At 41.9% G+C, this 3,112-nt stretch overlaps 1 pseudogene; it reads right to left on the reverse strand.

The window, feature by feature from the left end:
- Positions 1-1,014: 1,014 nt before the first annotated feature.
- LOC110307705 (proteasome subunit alpha type-4 pseudogene) lies at positions 1,015-1,747 on the reverse strand (annotated as a pseudogene).
- Between the last annotated feature and the right edge of the window lie 1,365 nt (positions 1,748-3,112).

Genomic DNA, 3,112 nt, shown 5'->3' on the forward strand with positions numbered 1-3,112 from the left:
ATAAGTGGATATTAGCCCAGAAACATAGAACACCCAAGATACAATTTGCAAAACACAAGAAAATCAAGAAGAGGGAAGACCAATGGGTGGATACTTCATTCCTCCTTAGAATAGGGAACAAAATACCCATGAAAGGAGTTACAGAGACAAAGTTTGGAGCTAAGATGAAAGGATGGACTATCCAGAGACTACCCCACCTGGGGATCCATCCCATAATCAGCCACCAAACCCAGACACTATTGCACAATGCCAGAAAGATTTTGCTGAAGGGACCCTGTTATAGCTGTCTTGTATGAGGCTATGCCAGTGCCTGGCAAATACAGAAGTGGATGCTCACAGTCATCTATAGGATGGAACACAGGGCCCCCAATGGAGAAGCTAGAGAAAGCACTTGGCCAAGGAGCTGAAGGGGTCTGCAACCCTATAGGTGGAACAACAATATGAACTAACCAGTACCCCCAGAGCTCGTATCTCTAGCTGCATATGTAGCAGAAGATGGCCTAGTCGGCCATCACTGGGAAGAGAGGCCCCTTGGTATTGCAAACTTTATATGCCCCAATACAAGGGAATGCCAGGACCAAGAATTGGGAGTGGGTGGGTAGGGGAGCAGGGCAGAGGGAGGGTATAGGGAACTTTCGGGATAGCATTTGAAGTGTATATAAAGAAAATATCTAATAAAAAAAAAGAAATGATGTGTTCTAGGGAGAATTCTAGGGGATTTCTGAAGTCTTGTGAAAAAATTCCAAGAAAACAAAACAAGTCTTTTTTTTCTTCAATCTTTCCAACTTTTATTCCAAAAATTATATGTTGAGATTAAGATGTCTATAAAGATGTCCATCATTACAATAAAGCACCCAACTGGACAGACATGGATCCAATTCAGTATGAAATGTCCTATTTCTCTGGTGGCCAAGGTAAGGAAGAAAATACAAGAAAACACTTCTGGGGTGGAAGGCTAGGACAGCTCCTAAGTGAATTGGTGCCTCTAAGGAATTATAAAATCCATGATTCTGTCTATTTATCCTTTTCTCTCTGTTCTTTTTCTTTCTTCTCTCGCTCAGCTTTAGCTTCTTCCTCTTCATGTTTTTTGATCTGTTCCACTTCCTTTTGCTTGAGGACTCTGATCACTGTCTTTCCACTCTCTCTTGTTAGTGTGGTAATTTCCACTTTTCCCATCTGACAGTTTACTAACATTCACTGTCTTTTTTATCACCTTGACAACCAGAGTGAGTGCTGACTTCAGAGTCATTTCTCCTTTGTAATCTTGTTTCAACATTGACACAGCTGCAGCACTGTTGTTTCCAAGGCATTTGGCTTTCCATCCCCCATAGTTTCCACTTGGGTCACTCTGATAGAGCTGAAAGCCATAGTGCTTATTCCAGCTAAATTCCAGCAAAGAAACACCAAAGGGATGTTAGCCTCCAAACTGTGTATATGCCTGTTTGATATCATACAATGCTGTAACCAACTTCTCACAGGGAATTGGCTCCTTATACTGTAATAAATACCTTTGAGCAATGAGCTCAACTAACGTTCATTAGTCAGAACGTTAGCATCAGATGTTATGCCTGGCACACTTCATGCTATGTACTCATTAAGTTTATACATTTTCTCAGAAAAAAAAAAAAAGACTTCATCAAGAAGCTTGTGAAGTGAAGCCTCTCTGCTGCAAGCAAAACTCCATCGTTGGCTAAAATTCCCAAACAGGTGCCTGCTCTCCAATAGCTTCCATGGCATATTCCACTTAGTATAAGAGACCTTCTGGAGAAAACAGTGTGGCCCTGAAGTCGTATCTTTGAGACTTGGCTTCTGAACTTTGTGATTCCAGAGGAAGAGGATGAGGGTGCAGATCAGTGCCATTTTACTCAGGTGGAGAAAAACCCGACAAGAGTCTTATGACCTCAAAAAACATGGAGTTGTTCTTGGAATTGTGTCCCTCACAAGTATAACCAATAAAAATGAGTTTTCTTCAGATTATACATCCCAACGAGCATTGTTAATTATTTATAAGCCTCTACGGAAAAACATGTTTTTGCCACATGTGCTTGTCTTTGTGACAGCTTGGATTCATGAAAACTTTACTCAGATGACCTTTCTTAACACTTGCATCTTTCTTAAAAGATATCTGTAGTATATCTTCATATCTGTATAAAGTTGGCTATTGCATGAGACTGTAGTCTGCCTCATTTACTGGCTCGCATTCTCCCAGGTCCCACCACATTTAGAATAGGAAATAATCAGGGACCTCAAGGAAGTCAGCTACTATATGAGACAGTACCCCATAGAAGAAGGTGAGAGAGAATAATGGGACATAAACCAGGGAAGGCTTTGCCTTGTGTCAATTTTGTGCATCATTTTTTTATTACATATTATCTTCATTTACATTTAAAATGCTATCCCGAAAGTCCCCTATACACCCCCACCCTGTTCCCCAACCCACTCACTCCCACTTCCTGGCCCTGGCATTCCCCTATACTGGGTCATATAATCTTCGCAAGACCAAGGGCCTCTCCTCCCAAAGATGGCCGACTAGGCCATCTTCTGCTACATATGCAGCTAGAGACATGAGCTCCGGGGATACTGGTTAGTTCATATTGTTGTTCCTCCTATAGGGGTGCAGACCCCTTCAGCTCATAAGTACTTTCTCTAGCTCCTCCATTGGGGGCCCTGTGTTCCATCCAATAGATTGCTGTGAGCATCCACTTTGGTATTTGCCAGGCACTGGCATAGCCTCACAAGAGACAGTTATAACAGGGTCCTGTCAACAAAATTGTGATGGCATATGCAATAGTGTCTGGGTTTGGTGGTTGTTTATGGGATGGATCCCCGGGTGAGGCAATCTCTGGATGGTCCTTCCTTCCATCTCAGCTACAAACTGTAATTATCTCCATGGGTATTTTGTTCCCTATTCCAAAGAGGAACCAAGTATCCACACTTTGGTCTTCCTTCTCCTTGAGTTTCATGTGTTTTGAAAATTGTGTCTTGGGTATTCTAAGTTTCTAGGAGTAATATGCACTTTTCAATGAGTGCATATCATGTGAGTTCTTTTGTGACTGGGTTACCTCACTCAGAATGATATCCTCCAGATACATCCATTTGCCTAAGAATTTCA

This window comes from Mus caroli, unplaced genomic scaffold (assembly GCF_978045245.1).
Source record: "Mus caroli unplaced genomic scaffold, Mus_caroli_1 scaffold_15, whole genome shotgun sequence".
NCBI lineage: Eukaryota > Metazoa > Chordata > Mammalia > Rodentia > Muridae > Mus > Mus caroli.